The 12,994-nt window shown below is 30.2% G+C and overlaps 1 long non-coding RNA gene across 4 annotated transcripts; it reads right to left on the bottom strand.

The window, feature by feature from the left end:
* Positions 1-7,138: 7,138 nt before the first annotated feature.
* On the bottom strand, positions 7,139-11,355 carry LOC133668269 (uncharacterized). 4 transcript variants are annotated; one of them, XR_009833660.1, is made up of 5 exons: positions 10,616-11,355; positions 9,504-9,913; positions 9,221-9,370; positions 9,034-9,118; positions 7,139-8,554 (listed from the first exon to the last, which is right to left on the bottom strand). It is a non-coding gene; the product is annotated as an uncharacterized LOC133668269 (long non-coding RNA). The 4 variants fall into 4 exon arrangements; XR_009833661.1 differs by having other exon boundaries at positions 7,139-8,159; positions 8,392-8,554; positions 9,221-9,913; positions 10,616-11,353; XR_009833662.1 differs by having other exon boundaries at positions 7,139-8,159; positions 8,412-8,554; positions 9,221-9,913; positions 10,616-11,353.
* Positions 11,356-12,994: the final 1,639 nt, after the last annotated feature.

The raw sequence follows: 12,994 nt of genomic DNA, 5'->3' as shown, positions 1-12,994 counted from the left end.
TATAAGAGTAAATTGTTTTTTCCAAGCCATGGATAGACTATCGGTTAAGAACCTATGATCAAAATCATTAAACTATATCTAGACCATATAATGTAGCCTATCTTAGGTACATAGGTTGCGCCAGGGGTGCTAATACATGCCATAGCCACAACCGGTCCCTTACCATTGAAATTTATGATAAAGATCAGTACACTCGGGTCTGCTAACAACCTTGAACCAAATAACTAGATGGTGATTTTTTGACCTCCCTGTCGTTGTGCATCCACGTGCAATAACGTAGGTCACGAGTTTAACATGTTTTTTTTAATATAAGTTTTTTTTAGTTGTTCTGTTTTTATTTGATTTGTCAAGATATTATTTTAATTCATCTACAATTTTTATTTTATTTTATACAAACGAGGTTTATTTTTTAAAATAAAAAATATTTATTTTTAAATAATATTGTTGATGTGTTCGACCTTGTATAATATTTTTTTTAGTGTGGGTTTATTCACTAAGTTTCATTTGTAGTTATATTTTAAGTTATGAATTTTTTAGAGTATGGATTTATCTTTTATAGATTTAAATAAATAAGTTCAGTAAATACAATCGGGTTAATATATCATTTTATATGATTGAATATATATCTTGATTTACATTCATCTTTTAACTTTTTTATTTTTTTCTTTGTTATTATTAATAACTATTTTTTATTTACGTAAATAATTTTTAATTTATTTAATTAGATTCTTTCATATTCACTCTATGACTTAAAAGTAGAATGTACTATTTACAAAATAAAATAAAGAAAGAAAGGGCAGAACTAGAAAATTGCCTTGTAACTGGATATGAACAATCATTATTCCTTATTTAATGAATGAATGGATGAGGAGGCAACGAGCCGTTTTTCATCCTTCGAAAACTGATAAGAAGAGGGCATGGTTTCAGTTTTTTCGAGCAAGTGTCCAGCAGCAGCAGCAGCATCATAATAACTAACTAGGGATCCTAAAGCAGCAAAGAGGGAAATCAATCAGCACAGCTCTAATGACTGGATTGGTGTGCGATTATTCACATAAAGGGGCTAATGTTGCTGTTGGCTGGGACCGAAAATGTCCTTCACAAGGGATTGTCTTGTACGTAGTTCCCATCGAAACGGGCCACCAACAGTTCCCTCTGGACCATGCCGAGGGGGCCTTGAACAGTCTCTTTCCAACTCGGTCACAGCTCGATCGGAGCATCCACAGACAGCCCCATTAAGAGCTTCCAACATGCATGCTGCAGTTCAAACTCAGTGTTCACTCCCTCCCATGTGAATTTTAATGGCGGATTGGGAGCGTAGGGCCCCGCTGGGCCTTACAAGGTGACAACTAGTTATATGCACACACTGCGCTATCATCATAGCTTGTTCTTGAGACTTGAATGGATAACATCATGTTCCTTTTGTTCCTCACCATGAATCTTGTTGAGAGCAAGCTCTTCTCTTTACATAACCCTATTTTTATCCCACATGATCTCTTTACCATATCAAATCCTTTATAGGCAGCATCATCATCCTAAAAGAACATAGGCAAGACAGTTTCTTCCAATACTAAAACTCTCTATCTTGATTCCAACAAAAATGACTTTTACCCTGGACACTTGAAAACTTTCCCTTAAGAACATAAATCTATATTTTACTTTCATATTAAGAGAATTCTCTTTTCTTCCATGTCCAAGAAAAGTAACTTGGAACCTTTCAGCTTTCAAAGAAAGTAAGCCCCAGAGATGTTAACATGGATAATAAAGACTCTGCAAAAACAGGGTAAAAAACACCATAGAAAAGCACACAGAGATTGGTTCCAACCCTATCCTCTCTTCTTTTGTTTTTTCAAGAAATACGACTCCTCATTCTTGCCTTTTTTTTTTTGCTCGAATTACTATAAAAAAAAACATTTACCCACGAAAACTAATAAGCATGAAATATATCCAATGAGCATAAAAAATATTAAACTTATAGTAACAAAAATTGGCATGAAAGCTAATCTAAATGAGAGATTATAAAGGAGAAACCTTGTCAAAGGCCATCATTCAGCAAGCCCAACAAACTTGAGCCCCCCCAATAGAGAGCTGGGATTGTTGTCGATGTTGTGACTAGATGAATTACTAAAAATATTCAAGTAAAATATTTAAAAAATAGTAAGAGAAAAAAAAATAATCAAATTAGAGCTTACAGGATCTTGATCTAGAAACTTGAGCGCAGCATGCACAGGACGACAAGAGTAGATAAGTAGGAGGACACCAAAATCTGCAAGAAAAAAAGCAATTTGAGCAGCAAACCAACAGTAGACATCCATAAAGTGGCTCGAATAAAGATTCTAGTCAACAATTATAGAAAAATGTTATATACCAACTCTTATCGTGTCTATTCCAAGACTCAGTTTCACCAATTCCATATTGTGTCTATCCCAAGACTTAGTTTTTTTTAACAAAAAAATAGCCTTCCTGCTCATATTTTTTTTATGGCGAGGTTAAATTATTTTTTAAACAAAAAATAATGATCAAATACTGAAAATAAATATAAAAATATAAAAAATTATTTATGATAAATATATAAAACACCAATTAAGGCTAAAACAATATGGGACATTCCACATCCAACTTGCATTTTAGATTATGTGATTGGAATAACTTTATTAAAAAGAAAAAAAATATAAAGCCTTTTAAAAAAATATATTAACTTTTTTAAATTTGTGATCAGAGTCACTAAACTTGAAGCATCTAATTTAAAAAAATCATGAAGCCAATTCCAAAAAAATTAAATATTAAAGGATAAAATTAAAAAAAATTCTAATCATATAAAAAGATTTTTTAAAAATAAAAATTAAAAAAATTAAAATTAAAATCACTATCACTACTATTATTAATAGATAATATCATCACTATTATTAATATCATTATAATCACTATTATTGTTGTTGTTGTTGATGTTGTTACTATTGTTATTATCACTATCATCACAACAACAACTATTATTATTTTTATTATCATCACTATTCTTCTTCTTCTCTCTCATATTATTATTATTATTATCACAAAAACTATTACTAACATTATCATTATTAGTAATAACAGTAGCATTACTATTAATATTATTATTATCTTAACAACCATTACCACAATCATTATTACTATTATTGTTGTTGCTGCAGCTGCAACTGCTGCTGTTGCTTTTATTATTGTCATTATCACTATCATCACAATAACTATTATTTGTATTTTTGTTATCACCATTACTATTCTTCTTCTTCTTCTTCTTCTTCTTCTTCTTCTTCTCCTCTCATATAACCATTATTATTATTATTATTATTATTTGTAGTAGCAGCAATATTATCACTACCGCCACCACCAGCGCCACCGCCACCGCCACCATTATTACTATTATTATTATTTTTATTATTATTCAATGGTTAAATTAAAAACAAACAAAACTTCAACAAAAGAGAAAATGACTAAAAACTAGTAATCAAAACTAAAAGTCTAAATTTAAAATAATAATAACAATGAGGGTCATAATGAATTTAGCAAGGTAGGAGAGAAAAATGAAGGAAGAAAAAAAAAAGGGTTACCGATGATACACTAGTGAAGAATAAACTAGGACATTGAAAGCTAATTTTTGATTGTCAGACACCGTTGTACACGCCACCCAAAGTGTGTGGTGGCTCTAACACGCTGGCGCGTGATCTGCAAGCACTAGTAATATTTTAAATAAAAATTATTATTTTAATGGTAAATTATGTCACTCCCCTTAACCAAACTTATAATTAATAAAAAAAAACTAAGGCTAAAAGACTCAAATACCCCTACCTACAATGAATTCAATGTCTTGTATCCAAGGGTACGTGTAATTTTAATGTGTATAAAAAAAATACTTAAATATCTCTACCCAAGACAACTTATTTTTTTATTCATGGGGGTATTTTGATTATTTTATTGCTCATTAAAATATTAAATAGATAAAAATATCCCTCAATAAATCAGTAATGACTAATATACCTTGTGAAAATACTAAAATAATCATAATTTAAAAATATGTATTTTTTATAGGAATAACAAAATGATCATTACACTACACTCTAGTAGTAAATAGAAAAATATAAAAAGAGGTAGGTTCAGTCATTCCTCCATCTATTTTAGTTGGTTTTTAATATCTCTTTTTTTCTTCTTCTTTTTACTCTTTCCTTGCTAATTGATTATGGACATATATGTTAAATTACGGGATTTTCTAGCTTCGACTAGAACTCCTCAAATTACAAGAAAAATTATCTTTTTGTGAAATTGTTTGTTCTATATTTGATTTGATATGGTTGCATGACATTGATGTTTTTGTAGTCCAAATACTTGGAATTCTTTTTCTAATTCTAAATCAGAAAAGAAAAGGAACTTCTTATCTTATCCCATATTACTCCATATTTTTTATTTACACTTTTTTTTCCTCATGTAATGCTTGAATGCTAAGATTTCAAAGAATAGGATGAATTAATGTGTATTTACACTCAGAATAAAACATTCTTCAATTAATTAGGATGAGTTCTAAGATTTCATTTTCCATGTACCAAATTCAAACATTTGAGGAACATGACGGACCAAATTAAAGAGACAAGCCAAATTAGAAAAAGGTTACCGTGGATTTTATAGGTGTAGATTGAATAAGCAACAGGATTAAAAAAAAATATTTTCAATTATATTCTATTGTTTACAAAAGAAAACCGTACCAACTTGCGAGCACCTCGACTAATTTCACAGACCTTAAAGTTAATATTTATGTAAACTTCTAAATGGTTATCATATTAGTAATCACAGGGCTCGAACCTGAGACCACAGGAGGAGCAAACCCCTTGGTCTCAAATTCTTACCACTTGACCACTAGATGGTTACCATCAAGTGTATTTTTCTTTATGCATTTGGTGGCTACCAAGGACGGAGCCAAGAATTTTTCCTATCCTGGGCTATTAAATAAATATATATATTTTTTAAGATAAATTATTAACTCATGTACATAAATTTTTAAAGTTAACAGTAAAGTTTTAATTCAAATATAATACCCAAAATATTAAAAAATAAATTTGAAACCATATAAAAATAAAGTAAAAGTTAAACTCACTATTAAAGTTACATCCTTTGATATTTTGTGGAATATAATCCATCTATAATCGAAAATGAATCGATATTGTAACAACCCCTCAACCGGGATAAAATAACAATCTCATGTCAACTGAAAAACAAAGTAATGAAATTTTTTCCCTCTCTCAATTCCTCATTCCTTCACTTGATTCTTCCTTAGATTAGTATTTTATAAGTTGAACTTTATAAGTTTACAAGGTTATTCTCTCACTTTTTTTTTCCTTGGATTTTTTTATGTTTTTCCCTTACTTTTCTCTCTTTCTCTCTCGCCTTTTTTTTCTTTTTCTATTCTGCTTTTACCCAATCAGCAACATATAAAAGGAAAAAAGAACTGATTTTTTTATTTTTTAATTGAAAATAATCATTTTACCCTTAATGAGTCGTTTTGCTTTTATTTGATGTTTTTTTTGTTAGCACTACCAAGCTCTGTTTATCCTAAAATTTTAACCAGATTTTATTCAATATATTTTAAGAAACCTCGTAAAATTTTAGCTCAATCTGATGGTCAGATTGAAATTACATCAAATAACGTAAAACTGGTCAAATTGCGATTTTTTTATCAAATTTCTGAATTTCTCAAAAAATTTTGAAATTTTAACCCAAGCTAAAACATCATATTAAAAGGCTCCAAGTAAAATTTTAGAATTTTTTGATACTTCAATTAAAAATTTCAAATTTTCTTTACATAAAAATAGTAAAAAAATATTAATAAAATCTCGACCTGAACTAGAGCCCACCCGAGCCCATACATGCCTCTGCCCTTGGTGGCTACTACAACATATGTTCTTTCACAAGCTCTTTTAATAATTTTCTTTATGATTTTTATTCTCTATCTGTATCCATGACTTTTATTGCTTTTTTTTACCACTTTTCTTAGTATAGTATCTAGTTTTTTTATATTTTTTAATCTAAAAACCTTAATTAATTTTTTAATGATCTATTTTGATCCTTAGTTTTTTAGTGATAAGTTTTCATCATAAGTGAGCCTTGATGTTTTAGTGATCTCTTTTATTTATTAGGTTTTATTTGAACTTTAATATCTTTATGATATTTTTAGATCCATTTAATTATCCTTATTTTTACTATATGTTCATACAACATGTATCTAGTTACTTATTATCTTTACATTATTAAATTTAATCTGACTTGACCAGGTTAACACAAAACCTAACCGAGTTTAAGTTGAGCTTTCTTAAAAATTATTTTGGAAGTTGACCAAGTCAACTTTGAGTGACCAGTAGATTTTTTAAAAGATATCATTTTAAATTTTTTCTTTTTATTTTTTAAAAATAATATTGTTTTTTTGTTAGACTAACAAGCCCACTACCAAGATCTTCGGCCGGATCAAAAATGAAATGGGTTTGATAACTATTCTAATGCAATAAGATAATTATTTTTTACTATAAAATGCTTCATATTCCACTCTTAACATGTATAACATTAATTGTACAATTAATCTATCCAACAAATTTATTGTGTTGGCTTAAATTATATAGTAATATTTTTTTTATCTATATAAAATGTTCATTCTTAAATTTAGAATGTAGATATTGCAAATTCTTTTGTATTAAAATTTCATTTTTTTTGAAGCTATTATTTGAGATTCAAACTTTCATCGAACAATAAAAACTAAAACTTTAAATTTGATTTCTTATGATTATTGAGGTAATAATTCATTTTCTGTTCTAAGAGCATTTTACTTCCCATGAAAAAATGAAAAGGAAAGGGTTTTAAAGCTTTTAATCAATAATTCATGTTTTAAGGGATTTTTTAGAAATTGTACAAGGAATTGAATTTTTTTGGGATTAAAAGTAAAAAAACAAATAAAATAGTCAAAGAAAATAATTTTATAAAACTTATTGTTCTTTTAGTTGTGAAAAGTGAATTCAATGGCAATTTCCTTTTTTTTCTTTAATAATGCAGTTTAACCTCCTTTTTTCAAATTTCATTCACTTAAAAAAAATATAAAAAAAATATTTTTAAAATATTTTTCATGATATGATAATATCAAAAAGTTCATATATATATTTAATTAAAAAATATTTTAACAAAAATACCATCAATCGCATTACAAAATAATATAACTTCACTCGTCCTTTAGGGTTGCTTCTAAACCTGATAATGGGATGGATTGCTCAATAGACTTCCGAGAGAGCTATAGGTCGAGCCTGAGGAGAGGATTTTTCACACCAGGCTCATCATTTTCTTACTCAACCCACCCAAGGGAACCCAAAACTAAAGGTCTAAACAAAACCTAACCTTAAGGCCTGTGATTGTAACTCATACAGCTTAGGCATACCCTCCGCCATTTATTTCTTCTTCTTCTTCTTCTTCTTCTTTGGGTCAAAGGGAGGGCAATGCCCTAAGGAATTATTACAAAGGAATCATCGTAGGGGTACTAACTACTAACCCCACTAATATCATTCAAAAATCAAACTAAGATAACCCACAGGAGCTTCCATAACCTCCCATATATAAGGAATGAGCATGGGTAGCCAACCAATCAACAACACAGCCATTGCTTGTCTGTGTTTTCTTTTTCCAAATCACAGCTCTCCCCTCCCTCTTCTACTAGTAAGTCTGCCAAATATACAAGCTGCAAGCAAATGGAATGAGGAGGACACCTGTAATGGAGAAACCAAGGATATTGACTTGAAGTGGGGTAGAACAGATAATTTGTAAACTGGGGTTTGGCATCATCCAAAACAACAAACGCTCTGGAAGCATGAAAGCCTGAAGTGTGTTTAGGAGTATGGATATGAATTGAATATTAAAGTACGAAGGTTTAGAAACAGTATTTGGATTTGAATTGAGCACGAATCGCGATGACCAGTAGTGTATATATGAAATTGAACATAGATAAATCCTCAAGAGATTCTGTAATGAAGTTCTTCACTGGCGGAAATTGGGGGGCATTCAGATCTAGCTCTGCTGCTGATATCAAGCCCCTGCAACTATGTGAGAGGATCCTGTAGCAACATCTCTGGCAAGGCATGAGAAGGGGAAGCAGCAATCTCTGGCTGATGAGGTGACAAGTTAGACCGGAGATGATGAAACTGTGGGGTTTGAATGTTTAAGGGTGAAATAACGTTTCATAAAAATTGATTTTTTAAAAAAAAATTAATATTTTATATTTTTTTTTATCGTTGTAGTATGATAATATAAAAAATAATTTATTAAAAAATATATATTCTGATAACTTTATAAATAAAAAATACATTAAAAAAAAATTATTACCCCACTCTCAAATACCTCCTCAACCATGAACTGACCGTTGATATGGCTTAGGTGAAAGCATGAGAGAATGGTTATATGGAATATGATGCATCCCCAAATTATAGCTATCTGTTGGTGCCATAATTTCTCCAGTAGCAAACTTGAGTCTCTATTTCCTTCTTCAATGCTTCATTCAGAGCTATATATCAGAATCATACAACCAAAAACACAGTCAAGAAACTTCCTGTTCTATAACTCAAATGAAAGAAAATAACCAGAGAACAATGATACCCGACAAAAACAAAAGTGCAAGTGGGTTGACTTTATATCTCATTGCATATTGGTGGATATAGACCATAAAATCTAAGCTAGAAAGCACATCTAGTATGTTAGTGATATCTAAAGAGAAAACATTACAGATAGTGAATCAAGTTGATGTGCCTGCTAGAAACACCATCATAATTGGTAATGACAAGTTGAATGACAATCATTATTTAGGAAACATATGCTTTGGACTTACAAGTAGCACCATTTTTTGGAGGCATGTGTTACACCAGAACAGCATAACAGCCTCCACTGCATAAAATGCTAAATTGTCTACTAAGAACTTTCCAAGAAAGATGCATCCAACAATAGAGAAGGGATTAGCAATTAAAGCAGAGCAAAGTAAAAGCATACCGTCATGTAATTCAGCCTGTTGTTCCATAGCTTGTAATCGAAGCTTAAGCTCTGAGTTCTCAGTAGTCAGACTTGATGTATCCCTCTGAAATGAGAACACAAGACCAAAATTAATGGCAGTTTAGAGACTTAGAAACTCTTATTCATAGCCTTCAAAGCATACAAGACTTGTGCATCATTGCCAAACATGGAATAGTGTAAGTTGGTATGCACTTTTCTTTCGAGTTCGGATACATACGATATCGGGCTCTCTTTCAAACGAGCAGGAGACTGCCTATTGGCCATAATCCTAGATAGTTTCAGAGGAAATTTATAGAATTTATACTTTTTTATTCATCTGCATGTAAATCAGATCAATCAAAAGCAATTCCATGATTAATAAAGAATCACTCTTTAGAGTATCATGGACAGGCTACATAATATACTTCAAAAAATAGATAATTTGAGATAAATTAATAAAAATAAAATACCATGAAAAGCTTTCGATAGTTTCCTAGCTCATTGTTGTAAAGTCAAAGGGTTCATATTCAGAAAAAGAAGTAACCTAAGAAATGTTAAAAAAAAAAAAAACCCTGAGATATTAAGGTAGTAAAGCATTAAAAGCCAATTCATACCTGGAGTTCTTATTCAAACTTTTGGAAGAGATGTATTTGGTCTTCATTTAAATGTATGGCATTGATTTTTCATCGCATAGCATTGATGCAACAGAAACAAATAACTTAAAAACATGCTTAACCTTAGAGACGCCAGGTGAAAAATGACAGAACAAATTTGGCAAGCTTCATTGGCTAAGTAAAAAGATGGGATTATACGAGAGGAAAGGAACTGGATATTAAGATATCAATCAGAAAAACTCATCCACTGTAGGCTTCCCGAGGACCTGATAATGTCAAAACCAACATCCCCATCAGTAATAAGTTTTAGAATCCATTGACGAAATACGTCTCGCAATCTCAGTACCTAAATGCATAGAGCGGCCCATGCATGCACTGAATTCTCATATACTTCCAAAACTACATAATCCATCAATTAGTAACTTATATGGATTTGATTGATAATAATTATTTTTTAAATAATTTTTTATATTAAAATATATGTTAATAATTTTTTTTTTTTAAAAAATATTTTTAACATTAGCATATTAAAACAATTCAAAACATATAAAATATATTAAATTTTATTTAAAAAAAATTAAATTTTTTAAAAACATTATTTAAACCACATTTTCAAACAGTTTCTGAACCTCAATCCCAACCAAACCCACCTTGATATCAAGAGATTTGAGCTCCTTCCATACAGCTTCCCTTTATGTTAGCGATTTGGAAGTTTTTTTATATATATAAAAAAAAAAACAAGAAAGAAAAATTAAGCAGCTTCTTAATTTTTGGTTGCAACATTTTATGCTCTCCACATGAGCATTGCTTTCTCTAGAAGAAAGGAAGAAAGTTAGCCATAAACTACAAGCCCCCTGATTCGACGAGATAAGATAAAATTCGAAGGGCAGGGGGGGGTAAGCAAATAAACAGAATTATTTAATGATTGATTCAAGGCAAAACATGTACATAAAGCAAAAGGAAAGTACCTTTTGGCTCGTTAGGATCAAGAGCCCACAACTCAGCGAGTTTTTCAGGTGCCACAGCCTTTTTTTGAGTCAATAGATTCCGTTAAAGAAGACCCATCAACTGAATTGCTATACTTATGCCTCAACTTCACATTTGTTGCTTTCTCATCCACACATTGAACCCCATTGCCAGCAGCAGCAGCTGGCTCATGACCCGCATTGTCCTGTTTCAGACAAGATCCAAGTTTGTCAAAGTCCATATAAGAGCAGAAGAAGTCATCAGGAACCAGATCCAATTCATCGGTGACCCGGAATTGGACCTCTGAGTGGACCTGCCTGTGAATAGAGGTTCGAAATGGAAATGCTGAAGCATCTGAGTTGGAGAAATCTTGCCTAATTTTCTTCTTTTAACAAGGACGGACCAATCTTCCCTTCTCTCTCTTACTTTTTAATTTAGAAGAAGAAGAAAAGAGAGAATTAGAAGAGAGAAGAAGGAGAAGAATTGTGGGTTGTCTTCTCCTTCTCGTTCGTGCTTGCTCTGTCACATTGGCATCGGGGGAGGAGTGCAGGTGGGTTTTTCAGCTTCTTATGAGTCGAGAGGATTTTGGTTACTGCGTTTTTGGGCATTTTTGCCTCTGCGTTTATATACCAAATCATTAGATTGTTTTCAGAGCCTTTACAACCAATATGTAAATCCTACGTTCAAATTAAGGTTGCCAATTCCGTTGGTGTTCTACTTTTTTCATTAAAATTAATGGTATGTTTTGGTTTCTGATCATTTTTAGTTTGCCGTCCGTAGATATAATAGCAAATATATTTTTGAATCAAATTCAAAATTAAATTAACTTGAAATTATATTATTTAAATTTTAAACATAAATAAAAATATAAGAGTTGACTCGATGTGATCCGATCAATTTAATTTATCCAAAAACAACTTGGATGACTATTAAAATATAGTTTAACTAGAAAAAACTCAAAATAATATTTTTAAAAAAATAATATTAAAACGACAACATATTAGATCAATCTAAATCATAAAACCATAAAATAACCTAAGTCTATTCAAGTTTACTTGTAAAATTTGTAACCTGAATCATAAGACTGAAATAATTTCATAGAAAATAAACCAAAATAAACCAAAATAAATATCAAAGCATAATTCATAATTAATCAAATGCTAAAGATGTTGAATGATGAAATTGAAAAAAAAATCAATTAAAAAAATAGACATAAAACTTGGGTCAACTAGATTAAGTTGTCAAACTAGCAACACGATTCATGAGATTAAAATAATCATAAAGAAAAAATAAACTATAATAAATTATGAAGTTCAATATCTAATAAGCCAAGTGTTGAGAGATGAAATTAGATAAAAGACATAGATTTTTCCATTCTGGTTCTATTTTGCAAAATAAAAAAAAACATAAAAAAAACACTATTTGACCCAAACAGAACGATACAACCAAAATGGAACTGGAAAGTTCCAGCTCAAATTTTCAAAACAAGCTGAGATTTTAAATAAGATGGATTTTGTTCTAGTTTATTCTATTTTTTAAATTTGAACGAGATATACCAACCATTCCAGGTGGAATAGAACAAAATTGACAACCTTGATTCAAATGACAAAATCCCAAGTTCTATTTAAATTATTCCAGATCTCAATTAGTGAAGATTTCTTTTTTATATAAATTAGCATTGTGGTGGATGTAAAATAAAAAATCATCTACTATTGGTATAATAATAGTAATTACAAGCACTAGATAATTGCTCATGCTATGCTATAGGTTGGATTAAACTTTTTCTGGACATAAAAAATATTTAGGTGTTTTAATATGTTTTTTAGTAAAAAAAATTAAAACTATATAGGAATTGATTTAATGTGACCTAGTCGATTTGGCAGGTTAAAAAACAACCATGTCAAATCAAGACGACATCTTTTTTAAGTATTGAAATGACAATATATTTGATTGACTTGGATCAACTTGAGTTAACCTGTCAAATCTGTTACCCAGGTCATGATACCCTGATAAACCTATAAAAAAAAATTAAAAAAAATATTAAACCCAATTCTCTCCATTATTAAAGAATGAAATTGAAAACTAAGTTCAACTAAAAAAATTAATCGAGTTAACTTAGGTTAACCTTCCAAACCTATATCATAAAATCAAGATAATCTTATGAAAAGCACATCGAAAAAAATTATAAAGCATAATTTACAATCAACCTAATATTGAAAGATGAAATTAAAAAATAAAATAAAAAAGGGACACAAAAAATCACCAAAGTCAACAAAAACAAACTTGTGATTTGGGTCATAAAAGCAAGAAAATCACATAGAACACACACTGAAACAAATTATACAGTCTAATTATCAATCAATCTAATATTGAAGGATGAT

This window comes from Populus nigra, chromosome 11 (genome assembly GCF_951802175.1).
Source record: "Populus nigra chromosome 11, ddPopNigr1.1, whole genome shotgun sequence".
Classification (NCBI taxonomy): Eukaryota; Viridiplantae; Streptophyta; class Magnoliopsida; order Malpighiales; family Salicaceae; genus Populus; species Populus nigra.
Note: the sequence above shows the minus strand (reverse complement) of the source record. Positions and strands in the feature narration are given on the sequence as shown.